The sequence below is a fragment of the Microchirus variegatus genome (genome assembly GCF_963457635.1).
Source record: "Microchirus variegatus genome assembly, chromosome: 20".
NCBI lineage: Eukaryota > Metazoa > Chordata > Actinopteri > Pleuronectiformes > Soleidae > Microchirus > Microchirus variegatus.
The window spans coordinates 12,128,586-12,156,505 of record NC_139821.1 but is presented as its reverse complement, the minus strand read 5'-3'; positions in this window follow the sequence as shown (position 1 = coordinate 12,156,505).

Sequence of the window (27,920 nt, the reverse complement as noted above, 5' to 3'; positions counted from 1 at the left end):
CCTCTATTAACTCTCTGCATTTTTCATTTCTTCCCCAGAGCCTCCTCCTACCCTTTGGTTTTCATGCCATCATTGTTTCTGTCCTTTTTTTGCCCTGCTTTATCTTATTCTCTGCCGTCCTTGAGCAGACGGAAGGGAATGGGGGCTTCCTGTGATCCTCGGTAGGAATATACAGTTAAAACTTGTTAGCAAAACACTTTGCAAAACGGTAAAGCAGGGAGAAATTAAGGCCAATCCTCACAATGTGAAGTCAACTGGCACAGCTCAATCAGGGAGTCTAAATATTCTCTTTCCAATGAAACTCACAGCTGCCTTATCTAGCCATTGTTGTTCAGCGCTTTAAAGAAATCTTGGGTGGCCATTTTGCTCCATAATGCATGTTCAAACCAGATTTGCTGCTGACACACAACTAAAGAAACTAAAGGCTCCACACAGATGTGTACGACTATCTTCTCTTTGTGCGTGTGTGTGAGGTGACCAGCTCAGTAATTGGTCCTAGAGGCATATTACCTGGTAATGAGGACTCACCATGGCATTGCCTTCTCCCCCTCCTCCCCCCTCACATTGTCTACTTACAGCTCATTACCAATACTTCTATAAACTCTCTCTACTGTCATGAAAGGGGGGAAAAGTGGATAACATTTTCCGTCATTAATTATGAGCCAGACATTTGTTAGTAGAAGTATGCAAGCCATTCTCATGCACATCACAAAGTGAACAGACGCTTGTCCCTTTGCCTTCTTTAGAGTGAATTTGGAACAACTTGGCTTTTTATTAAAACAACGGGGGGTTCCAGTCCCCGCTTCTGCATGCATTGTTTTTAATCTGTGCTAATTAATTTGAAGAGGTCCTGATTAAAATAATGGAACTGTCGCGGGGAAAGAGGTTGTGTTAGGCTTTTATGAATTCAGAGCAGCTGTTTGAACAGTGTATAAGAGGGATGTTCAATAATTAAATACTTTTTGACTCGCTTTGACTGTGCATGTTCAAGTTTTTTAAAAATGTTCAATAGACTCGAATACTTTTTTAATCATTGTGAGAAGCTGTTTCACTGAGATTTGGAATGTACAGTATTTTTTATTTTTTTTGTCATACCAACGTTGACTATTTCAGTGTAAGTACTAAATCTTTGGTAACATTGAAATTAAATTACTGAAAGATGTAGTTCCTTCTGGCAGAAGGTTCATAATGTAGTATTCATAATACAGTACTTTAATGCAGGTATCCATATATCACTGATAATGTTTTAATTATCCTTAATTTATGCCTTACTGGGTTCAAGGTTTTCTGCACAAACACACTGTTTTCTTAGGTTCTTGCTTCCTCGAACAGTTGTGGTGTGACAGCGGTGACAGCCGTGCTGTACAAGATTTTGCTTCAGCGTGATGGCGTTGTATTGCACCTATGCCGACAGGCCAGATGTTGTGGAAGACAACAAAGTCATCTCCAGAACACAGATGTCTCTTTGACTAATGAAAGACTTGAGATTCAGTTATTAGCAAATTGACACCATCAAGGCCAGAAGAAAAAAAAGCATTGATGCAATTAATTATCATTAATTTGATGCAATTGTGTCCATGCAGGATTCCCTTACGTTTTCTCCATTGCTGCCGTGAAATTGACAATTTACAGTTCTGAGAGCAATCACTGAAAATCTCTCCATGATAATTTCACTTTCTAACGCCATCATCAGGCCCAACTATAGTTTGTCCAGTACTTGTTCTTCGAGGGCGACAGGGGACGAGTGGTATAGCCAGTTGTTTTTCAGCTGGAAGGGTAAGGGTTTGATCCCAAGCGTTGCTAGTCTACATGGTTCGATGTTTCCCTGCACTAGACACTGGACCCCAAGTTGGCAACATGGTAGTGTACAGCAGCTTTGAGTGGTCATCGATAGAGATGGACTGATGTTTTTTTCAGGGCCGATACCAATTATTAGTAGTCAAGGAGGCCACTAACCGATATTTGGAGCCGATATTCATTTACAGTAAAAGTGATAATATTGGGTATTGGATAATACAAACACTAACACTTCACGTTTAAATGTCTTTAAACATATGTTTATTAAACAGCTTTTCAGATTTGCAACATGTCAAAGTTTTTTTTTTTTTTTTTTTAATCGAAGACAATAGACGTCTTTGTTTTAAACTTCTAACAAAAAGTGCAGGAAGCTCCCAGGCCCAAAACTTAAACAAAAAAAATAGATAAATTGATCTCTTATCGGCCATTGTATTAAAAAAAAAAGGCAGATGCTGATATCCGTCAAAATGTCTATCCCTAGTCATCAATACGAGAAAATTCTGCATAAACACGGACCATTTACCATTTATTTGTACAGGTTTGGTGCTAAATAAATGTTGACAAATTGATATTTTCGTCTGATGTCAGCTGAGATGGGCACAGCACCCCCTGCGACCCTCCAGTGGAGGATTAAGCGGTAGATGATGGATGGATGGTGAGTACAATAATGGACAGAGTAAGCCATGATTTGAAGAAAGAACATTTTTGCATTACCTTCTTATAGCGTTAATGTATATGGGGATTATTTCTCCTTTAGCGATCTCTGCTCTAAACAGGTTGTTCTGCGCTGCTGTTTTTTTTTTCCTGTCTGACAGGCAGGCAGCTAAAAGCTCATTTCAGTGCGTCAGAACACATGGAACCTGTGGTAGGAACTCTGAGTGCTCATCTCAGGCTGACAGCAGGCAGTCCCTCAAGCATTACCGTAGTTGGCCTTGAATGATTTCTCTGAGGCAGGCAGAGCCACAGGAGGCTAAATGTACTGCTTTGGCTCGTCCATTTTGATTCGCTCTCCGCGTGGGTCTGCTTGACATTACGTCTCCTCGATGTGTTGTCTTTGTATTCTAGCACTAATTGTTTACACCACTTAAGGCCAGAGAAAGCAACACAGGTGATGGGGAAACCTGTGGGGATAAAACATATTTTTATTTTGGTGTGGTATTTAGATGACCTTTCATCCATTTTTTTGTTTATTTGTTTATTATTTTTAGTTTATTCCTTCCTCTGTTAGGAGAGATATACAAGATTGGAGATTTCTAAGCCAAGACTCTTAATAAAAATCATCCAATTTTGTTTTTCTCAACTGTAAACATCAGTAATGGACTCAGAGTGCCACATTTAGACTTTTAAAAACATGGACAGAGAGACGGGCTGATTCATAGAGTGACAAGCCACACAAATTAGACAAAATTTAAAAACAGCATTTATATTTATTCCATCAAAGCCCCAGTTATTTTAGATTTTTCTGCATGTGAATGGTCTCTCATTCGCGACAGCACAAATGAGTTCTGTTTTTGTCTGTGTGCACGGAACTGAAGGATTGTAGGAGGAGACATAAAGCATTTGTTTGCTCTATTGTCAGTTTGAGCCATAGAAGGATGTTTATAGTGACAGTCTGCCAATAAGGGAAGAGACATAAAGGCTTAGAGTAAGAATGGCATGTGCTGGAGTCCCTCATGGTGAGTGTACACTGCAGAACAGTTTCCAAGGCGACGTTATCAGCCATTATCCGTCATTGGAGGCAACAAATCCTGGCTCTGCTATTTATTCTGTTGTTTTCTCAGAAATACTAGGCGACAGAGTGATGGTTGAGAGAGTACATTATTGATCGACACAAGATGCGACTTATCCCCGCGTTCATGCCGCGTTGGTAGTCCCACAGGCCTTCCAGTGAGCAGACTGGTGGCCTATCTTGTTCAACAGTGGTTTATCGGGCCTGTCATACAGATGTGAGCGAGTATGTAGCACGCAGAGAGATGTGCCGATACACTCTCCTGGGAGAAAGGAGCTGTGGGTTTGGGTTCAGAGGTTGCAGGCTGCGAGTCCAACGACCTAGAGATATACGATTACTGGTTAGCGGGAAGGCAATTGGTGAGTCTGTTAGTTAAACTGTTTGAGGACTGAGTCAATATTGTACTTCTGCATAGAGATGGCTGTCAAGAGGTTGACGATATGACATTTGATATTTAGTAAATTATATTTAGTAGTGAAAATGGTTTAATTTGGGTCCAAAAAGTTGACCAGAAATGCCCCTAAACGCTCCAATCACAGACCAGGATGAAGTTTATCAGTTTATTCCTTCCTCTGTTAGGAGAGATATGATAAGATTGATAAGATTGGAGATTTCTGAGCCAAGACTCTTAATAAAAATCATAATTTTTTTGTCAGAGCTGGACAGGGGAAAACATTGCAGCAGCATCAATAGACAGCCCTTTTTTCCAATTATTTGTCTCATCCCACCTCTATCAATTCTTCTTTCTATCTTGCGCTATTTTCCCTGACCAACAGTATACATCAGCAGTGAGTGGGACAGAGGGAAAAAAAATGTCCATCACCTCGACTGTCACTGATATCTCTTAAATCTCTCTCTGAAGTCTGACCTCTCTGCTGTACATTTTTGGGCCATCAAAGGGCCACGGGAAGTCACACCTATCACAGGGTAAGGGATGAATACCACACTGCCAATCATTTCTCGATTTCACAGTGATGGGAGTATGTAGGTGTGATTGAATTCTCTCCTTCTCACCCCAGAGCATTAAGCCCACTGTGGGCGAAGTAAGTTGACTCTCCAAAACTGCACCACACCATTCCTCAAACCAGATTATTGTCATTTCCCTCCCATTCTGGACGGAGGTTTATTGTCAATATGCAGCTATATGAAGAAAAATGTTCGAGCAGCAGTAAGTCTGCCCACACATTTTCAAATAATGCACCACTGTTTTTGATGGTTTGTGAATCCCTCCTTGTAAATGTTGAGCAGTCTGTGGTGAGGATACTGTGGGGGTAAATATGATAAGAGAATGCGTAAACACATCAGTCACGCTGGTGTTGCGGAGGTTGCTGATATACTCTTGTAGGTGGGATTGTCATGCCTGGGGATGATGGTGCAACTCTTCTCCACAAGAGCATGAAACAGGATTACGAGCACGTCGACAAAACATGCAAGCCACATTCAGCATGCATTTATTTCAGGACAGCCACTTGTCAAAATGACACAGTTATTGACTTTAACTTCTGGTTTGTTCCTCTTACTTTAATACAGAAACACATACCGGAATAGTGAATGTGATATAGCACCGAGTGTAGAATCAGTGTTCACTTTGTCTGATAATAATGATGATGATCACAATGTGTCACACCACACACACACTTGAAGTGTAGCATCTTCACACTGTGATTTGCAGGATGTCAGTTGTTTCACGGTGGTGCTAGAAAAAACATATTTTTTTCCACTTTATTTAATTGTTTCAAGCTATCATCAGCCATTATTCTAAGAGAGCCTGCCATATGTGTGGAAGTGCATCTTTGGCATGACTGACAGTTTTCCCACATTCAGCATTACCACGTAGATCAGTGTTTTACCAACAACTCCATCCACCGACAGGTTTCAGTTGGCTGAGGAGGATATTGTGACACTCTGGAAGACCGCCACCCCCCCACCCCTGGCTCTTGCCTACAAGTTGATGTGACTAGCTGCTGCAGTTTTGCTCTTGACGCTTGGTTACCCACCGCTTGTCAGCCAGCTCCCATCACACCACATGCCCCTGCAGCTGGAGCACGGCACACCTTCGTCACCAGCAGGAATACGCCCGTGAGTAAAGTGCTTAGGCTGTCACATCCTGAGCAACAGCACCTTGTTTTACACTTAAAAACACTTTTTTTTTTCCTTTTACACCTGTCATATCACATTATCTGCAACCATCTTCACGTGATGTTATTTTAAGCCTGCTTTTCCACTAAGAGAAGCATTTGATTAGTCCTGGCCAAATCTATATATGAAGACATGATATGTGACACGTGTTAATGCAGGGCCACTGAGTGTCTATGATCAGTAAGGGGCCGGTGAATTGGAAAAAAACTGTCAGACTTATCAAAATAATAATATTTATGGTGATATTTCACATAATTTAAAAATAGAAGTGTTTGTTTTGATATGGAATGATGCATAGTTAACAATATAGACATATTTATGAAGCAAAATTAGTCCTTGAATAAAAAAACCATACAAAAATAACCAATTAACTAAAGCTAATTAACACAATATATGCACACTTCCTACTGCCTCACTGTCTGACCATTTCCTAACATCAATTAATCGATTACTAAAATAATCAATGTATATTTTGTTGGTGACTTATCCATTTGAGCAAGTTTTTTATTATTATTATTATTATTATTAATAAACCAAATTCTCTGTTAGCTTCTTAAATGTGAATGTTTTCCGGTTTCTTCGCCCCCTTGATGACGGCAATCTTTGGGTTATTTTTTGACAAAACTAATCATTTAACGGTGTCATTATGAGGTTTTCACAACTGATTTAGCACACAATGAATCAATTAATCAGGAAAGTAATTTACACATTAATCATCAGTCGCAGCTCAAACTATTATTACAAAATTCAATCGCTCGCTATGTGATTTGAAAAGAGAATCAGAATGTCTCTAATCACTCACTGTGGTCTGGTGTTGGTGGTGGCTCGCCTTGATAAAGCATGTACATAACAATCATGTTAACATGATTCAAATATGGATGCAAACAACAGAGATGCATCTCCTCCCACCAACCACATGTTTTTCAAAGCACCCCCTCCTTTTCTCTTTGCCTTACCCTCTAGTTCAACTCTCTCTTCCTGCTCCAGTGTCACCAATTGCTTTTTTTTTCCCAGCCTGCTTTTAAATTAGTCTGTCTCCCCATCTTCTCCTCCAGTGTTATTTTCATAGAGGCCTATTCAAAGTGGATTGCATGTTAATTCAAATATAGGATCACTGTCCCTCACATGAGATAGTGTGCAGAAAGCAATTGGAGCCAAGGAACAGGGTTGACGCATTTGGCTGAGGAGCCCCCGAATGTGTCTCCCGCCGAGATGAGTGACAGAAAATGCAAATAATTTCCCTCTCACTTAGCCAGCGTCTAGACATTGCTCCCTTCCTGACTTTGAAGCCACAGTGCACTTTCCAATCACAAAACAATATTGTTGTTTTTTTTCTTTCTTTCCACTGGTTAGTTGTTTGTACAGCCTTTGATAATTGACTTATTTATTATTTATTTTAATGGTTTCCATGGGTCACCCGTTCATTATAAAATGCTGTCATTTATTATGCATCAGAGAATGCGATGGAAAAGCAGACAAACTTCTGAATAAAGATGTGTTTAATTTGGGAAGACACACGTGTAAGGAGTCAGACACACACACGCCATGACATAAATCCACAAGCAGCGTTCTTTGGTTACAACCGTATTGATGAATGTCTACATCCAATATGTTGCTCCATTGATTCTTCATTATTCCAGTTCCCGGGATTATTCCAATGTGCCATGAAAGCAAGATGTAAACAATTAATTTGTGCTTTCTATTAAAACTGCGTCATTAAAAGCGTGCTGCACACTGATTTTATAATTAAAATAGCAGCACAGGCGAGAGGTGAAAGTCTCATTAGTATTGGTGTGACATGCTGTTTATTTCCTTGACTAATTTAAACACTCAGTCTTGGCTTGGGACTGTGATGATTTATGTACCACACGGACACTATGTATTAGAGGTTTCAGTGATGGTCACAATACAAAGGAAATGGGTTTGTTTAATTACAAATAATAGGGGCTATCATCAAGGTCAGTCAGGTGTGTGTATGTTAGAAAACACAAATCACTTTATCAGAGGCTAATTTAGCCGTTTTGAGCATTTTGAACCTCCACTTCTTCCCTCAACCTGTTGAATGTGGCAAACATTAGTCAGCAGCATTTTTAGCGAATATATGAACAGTTGATTTATAGCTATACATCAATAATTACCTGTTGCCAGATAAAACCACAATTATCTGCGCCATTGACAAATTAAGTCAAGTTTGCACTGTGTGCTTTTCGCCGATGTTCTCCTTAAACACTTAATTGTTCAAGTATCACTTTTGTCAATATCTGTGTTGAGTGTCCAGTGTCACAGACAGAGACTTATGCCGCGATAATGAGACACAATTGATTAGTATTGCTCCTCAAAAGAGCCCTTCAACAGGGAAATTAAAATAACATGCAGTCAAACCGTACAGACATGATTAATGGTGTTTTGAGATTGGGATCTTGTGGGATTTGCATAATCAGTAGGGGAGAATCAGTTAATACCATCAGCTTGTGTGTGTGTGTGTGTGGGTGCATGAAGAGCAGCTCTCCGCCTGATGATGTTGCATTGTTTTAAAGTCCTGATTTCCTCAAAGGTTTTTGATGAAGTGATAGGGAAATCACAATAAAAAACAATTTATTTGGAGAAAGCATCAAGAATCACCATAATTCCATTACCCTTATGCTCAAAACCAAAATTTCACACTTAAAAATTGCCAATGGAAACACCTACATTTTGAAAAGCCTCTCGAAAGTCGCTAAAATAAAATATTTACACCAGGGGTGTCAAATGTACGGCCAGCGGGCCAGAACCCACCCACTGGTGGGTCCAATCCGGCCCTTACGATGAATTTGTTAACATTAATGCTAAAACAAGTTTGACACCCCTGATTTACACCCTCATGAGGTGGTTTTTCCACACATTGCAAAAGTGTAATGGAAACCACTTTTTTTCTGCATTCACACATCACCGGACACAACGTAGGGGAGAGTTTCATAACCAGTTCACTCCAGACAAGATGGCGCAGTGTGTGTGGACAGAGTTCACCTGCTGCCTTTCGTCTTGGTAACTCAAAATGGAGTCTAGAATTGTTACTTTGGGGGCTCTTTGTATGTGTTTGTTTGTTTGTTTGTTTGTTTGTTTGTTTGTTACCTCAGCCAAGGAGGTTATGTTTTTCGCCGGAGTTTGTTTGTCTTGTCGGTCTTTTAGCAACATGACTCGAAAAGCCATGGACGGATTAGGATGAAATTTTCAGGAAATGTCTGTCATGGGACCAGGAACAAGCGATTACATTTTGGTTGTGATCCGTTGAAGTTATCACCTGGTTGTCTGACCCAGGCGGACTGAGCTGCCTTCGCGAAGGTCTGTGCTCTCCGAGTGCTTTTCTAGTTTGTATGTTTCCACACTTGCACTTGCCACTATAACTAGCAACAACTGTTGTGTATAGACTGAACCTTGGCTTGTATACTCGTAGTAAACGGAGTGGGCACATTTTCTTTGACAAAACTTTTTGCCTTTTAAACTATCACAAAGTAAGATTTGCTCTCGGATTCCATGCACTGTTCCACACTTTACATAATGTCTTGGTATTGTGCATTTGTTGACAGCAATACTGGTGAACTCTAAAGTAGGACTTTTAATGTACAGACAGCCCATGTTATAGCATTTTTTATACAAATAATGTTTCCACTGTAAATCAGGCTTTGTCAGAGGTGACATTGACCCTGTTGTGAGTTCATGTGCCATCAAAACAATTTTTGTAGGCATTGATTGAAAGTTGAAATCCAACATCCAAGATTGTTTTCAGTCAACTCTCGCATGTACAAAAGTAATTACAAGTCAATCAGCACTTTGGCGAGAAGCAATCTGTTTGTTCTGAAATGTGTTCCAAGTGTGTGAAAACACGATTTATTTTGTCTTTCTTGAGATTAAATTACAGTAAAATAATAATAATAATAATAATAATAATTTAATGTGGTGGCTTCAATATGGTTCATCAAAAACATGGTTTCACCGTTTTGTTTTGCTTTTAAAGTGGTGGAGCAAAAAAGAAACCTAACACACACATGTGAAAATCTAATTATTAACTGCAAGTGTATCTTTGGTAGATTATTATGTTATACAATATTCCATCACTCCATACTCTATAGAGATGGTATTGCTGCTTCACATTCCTTTTGTATTAATTTGTTCAAGTAACATTGGCATGTTGCTCGGATATGAACAAGCAAACAAACCAAAACATTGATCGTTGGGTCAGGATAAAGTTAATTGTTATTCACGTCTTGGATGATTAAACAAATTAAAGTAATACTGGAGGATACTGAGCAGACTTCTTGTGTATAATTAAGTCTTAAATAAGTGTGTAATAGTGTTATAGTTGGATTGTTGACTTTATTGCACAGGGAGAGCAGTCTTCAGTGGGCTTTTCTAAAACATTGCAGAACAATATTAATATTAGATGCATGAAAAGAACACATAATTAAAACTAAATAAATACATAAATAATTAAAAAGCATGTTTAATTTTTCTCCCCCATCATCGAGCAGATGGAAACTGGACTTTCAAATGTATACAGTCATGCTTCCGTATTTAAATCCCACTGCTCTATTTGCTCCAGTAAACCCACATGAACCATGGACGACCACTGTGAGTGTGTGTGTGTTTTTTTTTTTTAGTTTGTTCCACTGCAGAAAGGTCATGATGTTGATTTATGCATCTGTTTTGTTCGTAGAATGTGAGCAGTTTGGGCTTCGGGGCAACTGACCGATCAAAGTGGGACATGGCGTATGAAAATGAAATTCTGTTGGTGAATTGATTCACAAGAATGAGCAGGTATTAAGCCGCCCAGCTGAGCGTGGCTGTTTAAATGCATACTGAGTGTGTTAGTGTGTGAATTTGTTACCCCTTTAGGAGCTTTTCTGGCATGGACGCTGACCTTGTACCATTGTACTTAGACCAGTAGTCCTTATGGAGAATAAAATCTGGTTCTAATGATGCAGGGCTTTATTTCAAAGGAACTGGTCAAGTTTAGAGGATTAAGTTAGGGTGAGGGATCGATGGTTGTGTTTTGGGATAAAGCTTTGTTTAGGCCGTCTGTTGTGCAAAACCTGTGATAATGAGGATAGCTGCTTTTATGCATGTGGGTTGCATGACATATTCACGGCAATGATACTTGTGATGTATGAACACCTACTGTATCTATAACGTAAACCTGTAATGATTTTTCACATACACACTTTGTTCCATTTCTGCATCTGATGCGAGCATCTGTCTTGACATGACAGTGCGCTGTGTCAGAGACATGTTTTCTTTAGCATGGCAGCTCACAGGGGGGAGCAAGACAAATGGATTTTGACTTCTTAATGGTTCTGGATGGCCGAGGATGATATTATTTTAGTTGACAAGTTGCTCCATATCTGCAATCAAATACCGCACAGCTTTGTTCCTCATCATACAAAATTTAATTTACATTTTACATTTACTTGTAAATGATTGAAAAAAGAAAGAAAGAAGGGGTGACCTACATTTAGAAAAGTGAGATGTTATTGGGATTCCCACATGAGTTTTTATTTCCCTGTGACATTTGAAAGAGATTTTCAAGAAAGGAGTAGAATGAGTACATCTTGAAAGCCTTTATAATACACAGATTTTGCTCTATACAATGCATATTCTACAAAACCACACACATATCCCTTACATTGATTAAGTGGCCACACATGCTAAAACATAATTTATTAATGTTTTGCTAGTTAGTGATAGAGATTTAAATAAAAACTCCTGAACTCCTGGAGCTTCTAATTTAGAGCACGAGACAGTGCATTTGCTATTACACATTCATGCCAGAGGTAGATAGTACTTGAGCACGACAGCTGTGTTGGATACATTACAGCATTAAATCAAACCCAATTACTGCCAGCTCATTGCCCCCATGCCCTGAGAGGTGTCTAATGCAAATGCAGTGTTGCAATCCTCAGTGTTGCTGCACGGAGAGAGCAGATTCTGGGAAGATGAAATAAATATGTTGTCAATTTCTCAACGCATCCTCTGTCAGTGAGTTTTTGCTCTGGGGTTTTTGCTGCCGTTAGCTAAGGAATAGCTCCGGTGTGGCCTGTAGTGCTGATGCTGTTTTTATGTGTTGTTGCTGCCGTGCTTTTTGTCACTTTAGAGGGTCAACCAACACGCTGCGATACCTGCTCCGGCACTTAGTTGCACTCTGTTACGCTGATGGGGTAGGCTTTTTGGGGACAGCACTACTGGGATTGGATCTGAGTGGTAACCTCTGAAATGGAACAGTGTGTGCCCGCGTCTGTGTGTTGTAAAGAAAGTGGGGCTGCGCTGAATGGCAGATGAGTGGACAAGAACAGGACACAAAGGGAGGAGATATATTATTGAGAGGGCGAGGGCATGCAAAACAAAGAGGGAATAAAAGAGAGAAAACAAATTGAATGACACACACATGAATTGCTACACACAGGGCGAAGACACCAGTTTTCTCCAGTGAGACACACTGGAGGTGTCTGTCAGGTCAATTAGCACGTCTGTGCTTACATTTTCCACCTGACTTCCTTCATCACTGTTCTTGTCTGCTGCTTGGAGCCTCCTCGATGTGTCTGCATGTTTGCTTAACACATCAAGCCCTCTGGCTTCCTGACGAAGCTGAACTAATTTTCAAAGGTGAGAGTGTGAGGCAAAGTACTGGCGGTCAGTCTTCAGCCTGTTGTTGGTCTCTCGGTCAAGTCCTAAACTAGTACGTGGTAGTCCATTTAGTCCATAGTTTCTCAAGGATTAAGTTAGCTTTTCTTGCTGACCCCCTGATTTGACTTTTTAAGGCCACAATGAGGTTGACATTTTTTATAACAACTTGGAATGAGGCATTCCAACACCTTTAGCATTTTACCAAAGAGGATATCATAAGGATATTCTGTCACATATAATCAATACATTTCTCTACAATCATCAGCAGATCTTTTTTGCCTGTTCAATTGAGCTCTATAGTTTTATTGAGTGGCTCTGTGTGGGTTGCTGAATAATCCTGGAGTCCTGAAAAGACTTTGAGAAGCCATTATGTATTAGATATGGGAGATGCATATCCAACACTTGCCACTCGGTGAAAGCAATGGGCTCATTATGTACTGTACCATTAGAAAACATCAACAACAAATAAACTTGTTATTTCTGGTTCGTTATTCCTAAACTGGAGCAGTTTGTATCAATTTACCGTCGTGAAAACCCAATTGCAGTATGAAAGGCTGCATTGTACACAAGTTTTGTTATAGCCACACTTTAACTACGTGCAGAGCAGCTGTTTTGTGGGGCCAGGAGATAAGTGACTGAAGGGTTTGAGTATTTGATCGGGAGGCAGGGCAACAATTCACTTTCAGGTCTGCTTCAGACCACCTGCTGGGTTCTCTAACCACAGCCCCCCGTTTGGCAAATCAAAGCACTGCATCAATGTTTTGTTTTTGAGGTTTCATACAATTTGCAGCTTATTGATGCATGTGGAATGGATGTGACGGCGTTAACAGCGAGGCTGACAGAAGTCCCCTCGTGTGAGATGGCTTGGATTTCATTGAACACAGACAAAAGAATGACATACTGTACTGGCACGTGCCAAGACAATCTGGGATTAAAGGAAGGAACATTTTGACATACATCTTATATTTAAAAATACATATGGGACGATTATAATGCAAAATCTTGGCAGTCATTTCTTGGTAGTAACAATATTAATAGTGTGGAACCTTGGTAATATCCTGTTAATAACTTCAAAATGGCAATTACTTAAAGCTTTAAGCTTTTTTTATTATTAGATGTAGGGCTGCAACTAGCAATTATTTTCATAATCAAGATTAATCGAGTAATCGTTTGGTCCGTTAAATGTCATAAAATGTTGAAAAATTATATATCATATATTCTCTTGTTTTGTCCACGAACAAAAATTATTCAGTTTTAATGATTTTATTTTTTGTTATATTTGTTCTGTTTCTATATAGCAAAGAAACCGACAATATTCCTATTTAAGAGGCTGAAAAATTACAGAAACTGGTTTTAATTCTTTAGAAAACACTCAAACCAATTAATCGATTATCTAAATAGTTGACGATTCATTTAGTAATCGAGTAAGATTTCAGCCTTTATTAGATGTATTTGTGCTTTTGCCATTCCACTGTTGTCAACTCGTTTTGTATGCACGGGCATTGCTGCAAAAGCAATAAACAATGCTATTATTATTGTATTTTCACAATATATTACCATTATATATCACCGCTAGATAGTATTACCACAAGGGTGGCCATAGGGTTCACATTATTGTTGCTGTACTCACTGGTTTAACAAGATATATGTCCATTTGTCTCCTGGTTAAAGTGAACTGCTTCAAGGCCTTACCAACCTTAAATGAGTGAATAAATCGTAGCCATACTTGTCAAATGGTGTGGTCGCCTGTTATACTCCTTCACATCAGTTTGCTTTATAGGCCATGGCTCACACCTTCAAATAAAATATCCTTTTACTGCACCATACTGTAGAGCTAACAACACAAAGGTGGAGGCGAAAAAAAAAGACAATGAGGCAAACTGAGGAGGTGTAGAAGCGGTCAGACAATAATGCTGAGGAAGAGAGCGGGGGCATGTACGGCGGTTTGGAATGGAACTGCCCTGAGATCCATCTTCCAATGCTTAAAGCCCCAGTGCCTGGGTAATGGTTGCGCGGCAGCTGCTTTCAGAGGTTATAGTAGAGGAGATGAGGGATTTTAAAGTCAGGAGGCCAAACTGAGAGGTTATTTCCCCCAGCAGAGGCCTCTTCATTTTGGGGGTAGAAGAGGTGTCGGCGCGACTCGAGCAGCTCGAGCCGAGAGGAAGACGAGCAAATTGCTCCCCATAGGAACAAAGCAACAGCAACAAAGTGGATCTGACATGAGTGGTTTATCTGCTCTACCGCTTCTATTCTTTTCATGTATCTCTGCGCTCACGTCAAACATTAATTTAATCTTTTGATCAATTTATCTAGCTATTTCTTTGTTCTTTATTTCATCTCTATATGCATACATATATGTACAGTGGATTACATGCATTGATCATATTCATTCATGTATCATTGAAGCAAAAATAGATTTACACCTCCGTTATAATGCAAAAAAAGATTTATCGTCACACACAAAATCTATTGCTGCTCACACATAATGAGGTCACTACACTGACTAGAATAAATAGAGTCCCACATGCTAAATGAAAACAACCCAACTATAGTGTGTGTGTGTGGGGGGGGGGGGTTCTCTTGTGGCTTTTGCATGAGAATCTACAGGTCCCTTTGCTTTAGCTTTAGAGACGACAGCTTTTGAGCAGAGCAGCAAACCACGACAAAATGTCTGTGATTCACTGTGACAAAAGGCATTGGTTCTACATTAAAGTCGGAGGTGTAGTAAACTGGAAGAAGACAAGGCCCAACCTCAAAGCTGTCATCATGCATTGTGAACAAAGTAGATAAAGCCCGGGGAGTGGAACAATAAAACGCTGTGTTTGCTCCCGTTTCCCTAGCGAGGGCGGTTGTCGGCGCCAAGCTGTTGTGGCCTCACAAGCTTTATCCCTTTTCACTGGTAAATTACATTGTCAGATTTTCACCATCAAGATATGGTCTTCCCTCTTTTACCCCCCCCCCCCTTAAGACTCGAGTGACATGCAGTCCATTTACCTGAATCGACTTGAGTTATCTTTTTTTTAAAGACCCCCCGAGTATAGTGGCGGATAATTGAATTGGCATCATTTTTTCGTGCTGATTTCTCATGTTACCAAAAGGGAATTGAGCAGGAAATGCATTCTCAGAAGAAAATGATTTTTTACTGCAAAGGGACATGAAAAGGAATATGTGAGAGGACTGGGGGAGGAAAAGGCAACAACAGAGTGGCACTATGAGTTTGTGAGTATCTTCGAGTATGAGGCGCTTGTATTTTTCATTCTGCATCTCCCTTATTATGAAATTTGTTTCCTCTCATTACTAAATGGTCCATAGAGGAATTGTGTATTTCCCAATAAAATGCAGTTTTGAGTGCTGAGGCCACGTGTTTATCCTTTACGTTGTGCCACAGACGCACTGTTATGGTTTTCACACCGGCAGGACTCTGTGACGGTTCTGGTGTCTGAACCCAATTTGAACGGACCGGCACGTTCAGACCGAAAAAATAACAAGTTCTGAACTGGAAACCAAGAAATACCTGTTTCTTCCCAGCGAACCGTGACATCACCAGTGGGCGTGTCACATTCTGGGTTGTGAAGAGGAGCGAATAGTAAAGGAAGTATTGAGATTTTGCCGGTGTTGTGTTTACTTCCGCCTAAGTAACGTGGATTAACATTCTCCCACTTTTCCTTTTAAACTGGTGTGAACACGGGTTGGTTAGCCAGAACGGCACCAGAGCCAGAACCATGCCTGTCTGAAAGCACTTTGTGAGGGCCAGTAGTTCCAGTTTGTCATGTGACACGCTTAGAGCACAACAGTTGGGGAATTGCTGACTCATCATTCCCCAATAATTCATTGTAAGCTTTTCTTGAAAACACCACAGGACAAAGTTTGAAACGAAATAGCTTCACAAGTAAGGAAAAGCTGCAGGCTGCCACTAGGGAGGCGCCATCTTTGCAAAATTATTTCCAAAAAATATTGAAGAGCGAGGAAAAACTGTGAAACATGTATTACCCAAACCTCTCTGACGCGATGGCCTGAACTGCTACGTTTTGGCCAGGCTTTGGATGTCAAAGCACGGTGGTGTCTCTCAAAAATGGAAAAATCTACTGAATCCCCAAACAGTTATAGAGCTTTTTCAGTAGTGGTTGTCAGTTATTCCATGTCACACATCATCAAGCACGTGTTTTGATACTTTCCATTTCTCAGTAAGACTTAGTCACAAAGTTGTGTGCCGGTCCACAATCCAACAAGTCCAAATCCAAATCATCTTTATCTGCAGACTTTGAAGACTGAGAATTAGAAAAGCATCATGAGCACTAACTAATGACTGCAAGGTCTCAAACTCGGGTTTAGTTTTAGTGTAAATGTATGTATAGCTTAAGTAAAACCCATCACAGAGTGCTGCACTTTAGCCATCTTTATTTAATGTTGATATACCAGAGGGGCATTTAGTCAAAAATTAGCCCAGTGAAAATAAGAATTTAATTCTTAAACGTAAAACTCCTTGTACGAATTAGCAAAACAGCTTTGGGCCTCACTTGAATATGTGAAATGAATATAAATGTCCTTATTAGAGCAATATGAAATTGGATTAATGGAAACAGTAACAGATTTTAAGAGGCATCACATTCAGAGATGCATGTTTTCTGCGTTAAAAAAAGTTCCAGAGTAAAGTGAGAGCTTCTTCCATTACAAAAACCAAGAAGTCGACTCGCAGTTAATTTCAAAACCGATGCCGCATTTTGACATGTTTCTCAAAAACTGTTGACACAGTCTAAATTAAAATCATCCCTCTATTCATTTCTTGTGGAGTTATACTTCATTAGTCATGACTGTTCCTCCGTTCTATGAATACAAAGGACTATTTCCTGAGAAAATAACAAAGGGCCTCCTTTGCCTTCAGAACCACAGAAGATAAAAGGGTAAAACATTTTAATGAATTGGTACGGATAAAAAAACAAAAAAACTTGCAACGTAAGTATGAATTCAGTTATTTAAAATTGCAATGTGCAGTGATGGGGAAAAAACTCATTAAAGTTTTTGAGATGCCTTTAATATAGGTATCAGTTGCAATGTGACGAGTGCTTCTACATTTAATTTCACTGAACTATGAAAACGCTTATTTGTATTGTCATTGACAACATGGTTTGGGTGAAGCAAGTGGACGACGTCCCCCCCCCTTGGACGAGACGTGGGTCTTCTCATCTTTCTAGAAACCCGCACATATCTCCCAGATTGCCACGCAGTCGGCGCTGTCAATCAGCGGGTGTCTCTTCCAGCACGGTAGTGAACTCTCCTGCTTCCCCACACGCTCAATCACACCAGCTGCCACAGTACATTACTATGAAGATAGTCACAGGCTTGATGTATGTGTGTGATGGAAGGGGCCAATGTTTGTGTAAATGGAGTTGACACCTATCTGGATGGGTCAGGGATATGTTGTTCGGTGTCCTCTGCGGGGGGGAGTTTTAAGGCTGATACTGAAACAGTAAAAAAAAAAAAAAGGGAAAAAAAGGACATATTGACTGCAACAGCAATTGACTGTGCACACAGAGATTGTCTTTATTTCACCTGACTGAGACGTTATAGTTTTCGTGTGGCAGAGGTTCAGAGGTTGATGCAGTAGCCTTGCTTTGACAGTCTTAAATGACACGCAAACACACAGGGCAAATGGACATAGAACACGTAAGATCGACTGTACAGACGCTGTGAGGGGGAGAAAAGAAAGAGCAGCAGCCATAGTAAATTCAGGACCATGGACAGCTACCATCAGCCGTCTCTCTCGGCAGCAATTGTTTGTGTTTATCTGTGGGAGATGAATCACTTCTCGTCGGTAAATCCAGCAGTGGATAAGCACACCGGTTTGAAATGACACGATGGCATTGCTTTCACAAATCCTCCATTTTGTTTAGATTCCTTTGACGTCCCTTTTCTCTCAAGGCTTTTTTCCCTTTTAGTCTTCCTTTATTATACAACCACAGCGTGTGCATTGCCACACGGTATGTATGCTGTTGCTTTTATTCTGAGTTTGGCATTGACTTGCCTCCTTTTGGTCTTCTTGTATAGTCTCAGCTAACTATCTATCTATGTGTCATTGCAATGAAATGACTGCAATATTAATAAAGTATTGCAATCAAATTCTATACTGATGCAAAATGTAGCTTTTACACAGCAAACCTCTGTTCCTAAAATCCCCTGTCTTACCCCTTTAACACCTTTTTTTTCTGATTTTAACCATAAAAGGGCCAGAAAAAAGTGCTTTTGCCCATTTTTCCAGAATAACTGTTAATATATGTCAGTTAATTACAATTAACTGCATGTTAAAATAGTGTATTGACTATTTTAAATGAAGAAAAACAAAAAGTTTTGTTTAAACAAAAGACTAGTTGTACATGGACACCATATTTTCTATGTTGAATCTGAAATTTGAACAGTATAAAACATATTTAAAATAACATGTGTTTGAGTTTTTGTCTCAGTGTCCAAAAAAAAAAAAAAAAATTGAACTTATGGACAGGTGTTTTTCCAATTCTCTCCTCTCTGGTGAAGATGGCGCTGATTTTTCATTTTGATTGACAAACCCATGATTATAGTTCTTTGGTTAAACTGTTAGGTTTGCTGAGCTGTCACTTTAGTTTATTGCCAGACTCAAGGTTCAAATAATTAAAAAAAGACACAATATAACATTATTGCTTTAAATGAATCAGTGCTGAGTCATCTTGAAATGACTGCTTTCTGCAGTAACTTGTCTTTTGCTGTTCTGTTGTGGTAAGCGAGTATCGACATGTTGCCACAGCCACAGAAAAGTGAACTCACTCACTTACTTTTAGTCAGCCATTTAATTAGTAGATAAGCTCAGGTTGTATAATATCTGTTACCGAAAGGGAAAAGAGATTCAGATGCGGAGCGAAGCTAAGCCATTTGAACCTGAGAGGAGAGAATAAGGGGAGAGATATACTGTTGCCCTCCACCTGACAAATGCTCGCCTGCACGGGTCACCAAGGTACTGGATAAGGTGATTGTATTCGACTCTTTTTTTTGAGCCACTGTGGACAAAATGTTACCAACAAAAACACCACCACATATTTGCAGACTTTGCAAGCTTAATGGCTCGTGCTTATCATTATGGTTTAGCACAACACCGTTCCCTGGTCCATGGCTGCGCTGGGGTCAACCAAATAATTGTGGAACCTTTTCAGTCCACATAGCAGTTTTTTTGTTTGTTTATTATAACCATTTTTTTAAAGATCCACTCAGGTTTCTAGTGCTGGCATGCTGGACTAACTGGAGCTTACAAATGTATTCAAAAGTTCCATAATCGTCTTCTCACCTCTTTACAAACACAAGATTGCTTTCTTGCAGTTGTTCTTGCAGATGGTTTCTTATTTGAGTTTATGCATTATACGTGTGTGGCTGAACATCTTTGTTGAGCTTTTATTTTATTGTTTTTTTGTGCTGCACAGCTTCATTTTATTTTGATTTAATTGTTTTGCATTCAGAGATAGTCTTCTTCATACCTTGGTAATCAAGAAGTGATTATTTTAATTACCGTTGCCTTTGAGCTGCAACTAACGATTATTTTCATAATCGATTCGTCTGTCGATTATTTTCTCGATTAATTGTTTGGTCCATAAAATATCAGATAATTTAAAAAAAAAAAGAAAAAAGGTTTATCCATGATTTTCTTGAATCTCTTGTTTTGTCCACAAACCAAAATTATTTAGTTTTAATGATTTCTTTGTTATGTGCAGCAAAGAAACGAAGAATATATTCAGATTTAAGAAGCTAAAGCGATCAGAAATCTTGTTTTAATAATGAAAAAAAGCTTCAAACCGATGAATCTAATATCAAAACAGTTGACGGTTAATTTAGTAATGGATTAATAATCGATTAACTGTTTCAGTTCTAGTTGCCATTATCATCTCTTTAATCAAAGAGGCATTTTCACCTACAGAACTGGTGCTCGCTGGATGTGTTTTTTTCTTTCTTTCAGAACAATCTCTGTAAACACCAGAGATGGCCGTGTGATAGCCATGCTTTACATAAAGTGCTCTGGACCGAGAGCTATAAAATGGTCTTAGGTTTCAGAGCTATACTTACCACTGCTGCACTCTCTGATTTGCTTTCGCTCTGCCAACTGTTTGATCCATAACAGCACTCAGTTTTTTTTAATCAGTGCTTTCAAATTTGACCTTGACTTAAATCCATCACGCTGACATTTGTGGTGAAAACAGCGGCCCCGATGGCAGCCTCACAAATCCCACGGCGAGCAGTGCAAATCTCTGTACCGTAAATATTATAATTACAAGGCAGAACCATTTGTTCCCTACCTTTTTTTTTTTTTTTTGTTGAAGGTATGGGGCCAGCGAAAGCAAGCAAGATGTAATTATCATAGGAGTGTGTGGAACAGCTCCATGCAGAGCAGATTATAGTCCTCTCCACCCCTCCCTTCACTCTCTTTTCTCTCCCTGCACTGCACTTTTACCTACAATCCGAACAGCTTTGACAGACATTATGGACTTTTGATGATAGACAGAGAGTGGCTGTGAGAAAGTGAGTTTGGTGTAATGAAGCAGCAATGTCAAGGCATGATTTATGAATGGCGCTCCCTTGCTTTACTCTTCCATCACTGCAATGTAATCATTTCAAATATCACATTTCAGAAAAATCCAATTTTGACCACGCACAGTGATCAGTGTACCATTTCTGGAAATTGGATAGCATTGTTTGTTTAATATAGTATTCCAGGCCTTTTCGATGATATGTCAGCAATATTTCCACATAACAGGAGAACAATACACTGCCACAGCAATATTTGAAGACGACTGCCAAGCTTGGCAAATAATCTTTTATTCAGTTTCAAAACTTTTTCCCTTTTAATTTTCTTCCTGTGATAAATCAAGGGATCAGTGTTGTGTTTGGTATATTAATTCAGGGAGCTGAGTCATGGGCCCACTTTTACTTTTAATGATAGCAGGCAAAGCCATCAACCAGAGAAGTTTACATTTGGTTATTTAAAACAAATCAGCACACAGCGTCATACACAGGAAAATTAACGAAGCACTGCATGCTAAACAAATAAACGTTACCTAGAGTTGGATCTAATAAATGCTGGCAGCCGCATTTAAATGCAGGTTACATTAATATGTAGGTTGTTGTTGTTATTATTATAATAACCATTGATATTGCTTTATTGGAATGACTCTCCTCCAACCGCATAGATAGATTTTAAACATGAAGCTACTTTCTTGCCGTATAGCTCATAAGTAAGCAAGTGCATGGCTGCTTATGAAAATCATGGAACCAGGTTCTCTGGCACCAACCGATAAAAATGTGAGTATCGTGCCACATGACATTCATACATAACATGACCAGCAGATGGCAGATAAAAATACAGGATAAACATGTCCAATATTTTATGTCGGTGTAGATCTTGTTAATTATTTTTGTACAGTGTGCAGAATGCAGAAGCAGTAACGGTCGGTGTGACCCACCGAAAACTGAAAAAAAATGAACTACCAAACAAGTAATCACTTTTAACTTTTCAGTTTTGATCACAAATAATAATATACACTGAAAAGAAAGTGGCATCTTTCATTCTAGCTTGAGGTACACTAGCACGTAAGCAAATTAACCAAACATTTTAAACTATCGGACATGTTTTAGATCCTAAACAACACATGGATTATTTTGTGCATGCTGTTCCAGCAGCAGCTATAGGGAAATCATTTTGTTCGTCTTCTTGGACATTTATTTTACCGTGACCTCTGCCTGTTATAGTCTGCGTCTTCCTGCTTACCATAGCACATTTTGGTTCTCCATTTGTCTCCATCGTCACAACCGCCACAGAGTGCATCTCATCCACAACCATGAAGGATTTCTGGTGACTGGTGGAGAGCTTGAATTTGTCTTCTTGTACACATGATGGGTTAGATTCCTGGCAGGCCTTTGATGTCCCTTATGTCTCCCAGTCTGAATTTATCATCCTACTTCACTGTATATTGTTATGACTGAGGAGCAACAGAGAACCACAAACACATGGCTCCCCCTGTCCCTGACTGACTGACTATTACCATCTGTCTTTTAAAGCCACTAGCCTCATTCATGAGGGCCTTGGATGATAGAGTGTTGTCTTGTGGGAGGGACAGAGATGGCTTTTCAATGAAGCCTTGATCATCTCAAAATGTTTGTCAACAGACATTTGTCCTGGAGGCGATGCTGTGTCTGCAGCCTACTTCACATTAGGAAGCACAAACTTAACGAACTTTGAATTGTTGTTTCTGTTAATAATGATCTTATTTAAATCACAATTCTGTGATAGTCACAACAGCAGTGACAGCAGTGTCCCCCTCGCTAAATGGAATTGGAGTTCCTAAAAGAAATATCATCATTATAAACTCCCTTATAAAGTTTTACAGAGCAAAGCCATGGCTATAAATTGGTCTTCATGAGCTTGCAAACAAAGAGCAGGGTGGGCCACGTGGCAGAGTAGTGGTCATCCCTGTTGCCTTTCAGCAAATAGACCTGGTTCTCCCTGTGTGTGCGTTTGTTTTCCCCCGGGGACTCCAGTTCCAGGCACAGTCCAAAAACATGCAGAGATTAATTAACTTGCCCATAGGTGTGAATGTGAGATTAAATGGTTGTTTTTGTGTGTCGACTGCGATTGGCTCCAGCAGCCCCGCAATCCACATAATGGAGGATAAAGCAGTAGACGAGGGATGGAAAAAAACTTAACGTGTCCTTGCACAGGGTTTGTGAATGCAACTGGTAGAACTTCACTTTGTTTTATTATAAACTTCTGTGGCGTCAGGTAATTGAAACACATGGTACACATGTACACTTTAGGCATTTTTGCTTCTTACTGCCATTATTTACCTTCTACCAACCAGGTCAACATATGAAAGGACTTGTTTCATAAATGTCTGCTTTTAGGTGCTTGTAGGTGGTGTGTGTTTAGTATTTCAAACTTATTTTTTCATTGTAAACCACATCCTGCTGTGGTTAAAAACTTTCGGTCAAACCAAAATGACTGTGGATCTTTAAGTCATGGTTAAAGAAGGCTGTAGCAGAGTCTTGCAGTTACATTTTCTTATAATGGCACATCATGCCTATCAAATCCTCCCTATATAAAAAGAAATTAAACAAATTGCTGAATTCTGTCCATCACACAGTTAGACCTCTACTCAAAACCCACTTACAGCATCTGTATAGTACATAAATAACAATCTGAAACAGATATGATAAAGATTTCCTTCTGTGCATCTGATTTACAGACCAATGACTGTTTTACATTGTTGCTGACGGAAGAATTTGCCAAATTTGTGAAAAGAATTCAGTGTAATAAGTGAGGCTTTTGTCTCACTCGGGGCAAAAATTTAAATTTTCACATTGTTATTTTACATGCAGGATATTTGGGATTTGACAGTGAAATGAAAATGAAATGTGGGTTTGACAGTGGCTTCACACACATTACCTTTCCTTTGTGGGCTGATCCAGTATTCTGCTTCATGTTCAGCCTTTTTTTCGCAGCTTTTGCAATACCTTTGAGATGGGATTAAATATGTATTTGAGTGATAATTAATGGAGAACTGTGTCTTTTATTTAAGAGCAGATTCCAGTTAGGGCTTTGCAGGACATCATTTTATTTTTTTGTAGATGTCCTAGTTACCTGACCTGAATACCTGACCATTGGTCGATTGTTATTTGACATTATACAGAGGCGTATTCACACAATTTATACAATGAAACGTACACAATAACATCCATTAAAGGAGCTATTGAAGAGGTGTATACCACACTGAGCCAGAAGGCTGACAGCCTTTTTTCTCAGACAAGCCCCCCAGCAGACTCCAAAATCCATTCTCCTGCTCATGTACATGAAATATGGAACGAAGATGAATTATACACAACACCTGCTCATTTAACATGCCAAGTATACACACCTTATGCGGCGGAACAGGAGCTTCTGTGGCAGCACACCTGTTCTCTTAATGTGACGAGGCAGTGACGCCTCATTTGGGTGCTCCCGCCGAATCACTCTGTCTGAATGCCGAATGTATTATTGATACATTTAATCTTTCATGTAACTCAGTGTTTGACCTCTCACTGCAGGCGTTGCAGGTGCGAGTGTATCTTAGAATGTACTCTTTGATTTGTCAGGGTTTAATTGCTTTTTACAGAGATGAATGGGCTTCAAGAGGGAATGGTATCGATTCAGGGCTGAATGAGCAGCGATTCTTTGTTATAATTGTACTTACAACACTGTCGGTCACATGCGCTCATAGGTGCTCTCTAATGATCTGAAAGTGCAAAAGAAAAAAAATGGATTTGACCTTCAAGACATAGCAGGACCGAAGGAGTGATTGAGGTAGTGCATTGGGAACACACTGAACATAGTTATTTAAAGCTTGACTCAGACGTCGCAGAACAACTGAAAGAACTTTGCTCTTGATTTCAGGTTGTTGCCAGTACCACCGCTAATACTTCTGTCAAAGAAAACACTCAATATACTTTAAAAAGCACAGGGACAGTTCCATTAAAGCTCAGACATTGGGTAAAACTTTCCTGTCACACACTGTTAGTCATTGTATAAACGAGAGTGTGACAATAACTGGTGAAACAAGACCGGGAACCAGGAAGCTTTTAAAATACCACATACTGACAGTTCAATTTAGGCATCATTCTGTTTCTGGTGTGTACCTGCATTTGCACTTTTAGGGCATGCTGCTCCCCTTATTCACAATCTCTCCATAATATATGCCCAGTGTCTGCCTCTGGCTTCTCACATTCATGATAACAGTCATTATCACCCTCACAAGGAGGCACGACATCCTCCAAGATGGAGACCGCCAAGGCGTACGACTGAAAGGTCACCCAGGAGGGGAGATAGCGGGAGAGAGACAGGATGAAGACACTGAATAATAGAGCTGGTTTCCAACAGCAGACACGAGGAGGCAAAGCAGGTGAGCTGGAAACAGTCATCATAAGTCAAAAATGAATGATTGCAGTTGTAAATGAGAAAATAGCCAGACCAGGAAATTAATCCAGAGGGCTGCGGATGGCAGGTGGTCTTTAAAACATCTGTCCTGAATAAATATTGAGGGATAATTGTTTATGAGAAGCAGATGGATATGCAAGTGATGAAGTCAGGGGTGAGGCAGGGGATCATCTTCATGGGTAAGAAATGCCAGGTTTGGAATGTCAATCCGCAATGTATATATATATATATATGTGTGTGTATGTATGCATCTATGCTATGCAACTTTGTACTATTCTATTAATCTGGAGGAAATATACATGAGAGAAGGAGATGGTCAATGTCGCCATGTGAGGAAGAGTGTAGTGGAAAAATCAAATCACACAACTTGGACACAACGTCTTAACACAGTGTAAACAGCTGAGACTGGGCCAAACGGGACCACTGCCACGAGCCTATATTTGATATTTTAAATATTAGAACAAAGAGCCACGGTATGAGAGTTGATTAGATTAGATTCGAGTAGCTTTAGAGATGGAATTATATGATCATCAAACACAGTTTACGACCATCAAGTGGATTGATTTCTGTGAAGAAAAGCACTAAACAAGACTCATGTGAGTGGGCGTAGAGCTGTTCTGCATAAAGCCCCACGCTTTGGTTGCGGAAGCAAAGACATTAGGGCGACATAATGATTTACCTCTTGCTGTGAAACGAAGGAAGGTCCAACTCGTCTAATAGGAAATGTGAAATTGCTGTTGCTAACTGCTTATTTGCAGAGTTCAGAGAGTTGACTGTGCTCCCCCTAACGCCCTCTGAGGATTGTTTAAGTGTCAGCGTTTGCTAGTCAATATGATAAATGTCGAACTAAATGGAGGGAAGTCTTGAAAGCGCACAAAGTGACGGAGCTTTGCAATGTGACAGCGGTGCAATACAGGAGTGATTGAATAAAACGAGAAGAAAACATTAAATCCATTCTCGCATGTACAGATCTGTCACGTTGCTAAATGCAATTAGGCCCATCCACTCTGTCCAAGTGACACCCTGAAGCCCTTTTAAGAAGTCAGCACTAATAGACCTCTGTGCATACAGACAAAAAACAGAGAAGGGGAAAAATGCTGCATACTCTTACTGTGATTGTGTGCATGGCGCCAAAACACAGAATAAAAGGACTATACATGCTTTTCCCTCAGAGGAATCAGCATTGTTTATCTGGCAGATGGGAAGGAGGGGGGGAAAAAACAACAACAAAAGTGTTTAAAAATCATACTTTACCCATTTTGTTCATCTCCTGCCCATCTTCATATCATTTCCCCCCCTGTTTCCATCCTTTGGGTTGAGAAGAGATGAAAGCGCAGCGGTTGCTGAAGCACGAAGAGCCGCGCTGAGATGTGTAGTGGAGTTATATTTTCCATGTGATGTTCCTCAAGAGATCAAACGCAACAACAACTGTCCCTTGGAGCGGTGAGCAGTCACAAACCCAACCAGCACTTCTTACTTTACCACACCTCCTCCTCTCTGCAGTTGGTCTCGACTCGTCTTTACCCTCTGTTCCACAACTTGCCAGTCGATGCTGCAGGAACACTGTTCTCTCACTTTGTCACAGATTCTGTCACTGTCTGTGTTGTACCTTCAAATGTCCAGACTGTATCAAATTCTGGCTTGATGTGTTTTTGAGGGATGTTTCTCACTACCTGCAGCATGCATGTTGTGTGTGTGTGTGTGTGTGGTCTGGAAGTGCTCTGTGTGAAACCACAGAGCAAGTTTTAAAAAAAAATGCTGCACTCCCTCTTGGAAAAAAAACAACAAAAATCAAACCTTCATCCATGTTAACACCACACTTGAGTCTGTCTGCGGTAGGTGTAAAAAATATGGCAGGGGTCTCAAACATGCGGCCTGTGGGCCAGAACCGGCCCGCAGGATTAATTTCTTAATGGTAAGCTAAGGCATAATATTGTCAAAATTGCGCCTATTTTTCTCAAGAAATTTGAGGTTGTTCATAATTAAATTTGTTAAATGATTCCATTTAATTAAATGTATTTGTATAGCGCTGAATCACAACATACATTATCGCAAAGCAGTGTGCATAATATGACAGTTTTGGCAATAGAAAGGTCTTTTTTGAGTTTGTTGTTAACTAGCGCTTAAAACATTTGTAAGACTGCTCAGGTTCACTGCTTTACCATCCACTTTTGCACTCATCAGATATTACTTTAGCAATTCATGGATAAAATGGACTACTAACCCATGATTCAAAGGTGATTTTCACTCTAAGAGATTTTACTTACAGCCCCTGTAATTCTGAAGATATACTCCTACTTGAGTAAGTCATTTAGGACAGGAGGCAATTTTCAAATTTAAAGCATTGTATTTAGATGCTTGTTAGTTTGCGTTTCTTGGAATTCAACCAGTGATGCCAGATTGGTCGGATTTCCATCCCACTCTGGGGTATTTCATTGGCAAAGGTTTGGCTTCATTTAAACCAATGCCTTATAAAAGTTCAATGTCATGATGCAACATTATCCCCAAAGCTCCTTCTAAAATGAACATCAAAAACTGTGCTTCTTTTTTATGATGATGGCTTGCGTTTGGCATTGATTTATTTATTTTTTGTCAGCCTATACTGCGTTTTACTCAAAGCAC